A 617-nucleotide genomic window follows, 5' to 3' on the forward strand; every position below is an offset into this window, starting at 1 on the left:
GTTTGTTAACATTATATCTGAAAAGAAAAATTTGAAATTACTTCACAGTTACATAATTCCCTCCTCTTTTTCCTTTTCCTTCCCCAGCTTCCTATTCACTGTTTTATTTTAGAATTCTCAATCACGTAAAAAATTAGAGCCCCAATCAAAAAAGCTACTTCTAGTTTGTCTATTTTTGAATGAAATACATAGCACCATTGGCTATTTTATGCCTTCCACATGTGTTACTTTTTTTCTGTGATAACGTGCATTTTGTTATTTCGGTCCGTGTTTTGTTTCAAAATTTCTATCCTTTGTTATTCTCTCAGACAATGGCTTAGCTAATACAGTTTATTTGTACGCTGCATTCTGTTTCTTTCTCATATACCTATTCATCTTATTGTCGTGTATGATGTTCCACAGATCGTCTTTGTGCTTGAAACTAAGCAATTACACCTTCTCTATTTATTCGTTTATATGCACTTCCTTTCATAATATTCCTAGTTCTCTCTAAATTCCTTTCTTTCTCGCCCAATTTATCTCATTGAACCTTGTCATTGCTTTAAGTGATTCTATCTTGTCAGTCTGCTGGGTTTTAATTACAACTATTATAATATTCGTATATACACACTCACAAC

This window comes from Trypanosoma equiperdum (genome assembly GCF_001457755.1).
Source record: "Trypanosoma equiperdum strain OVI genome assembly, contig: ctg_430, whole genome shotgun sequence".
NCBI classification, from domain to species: Eukaryota; Euglenozoa; class Kinetoplastea; order Trypanosomatida; family Trypanosomatidae; genus Trypanosoma; species Trypanosoma equiperdum.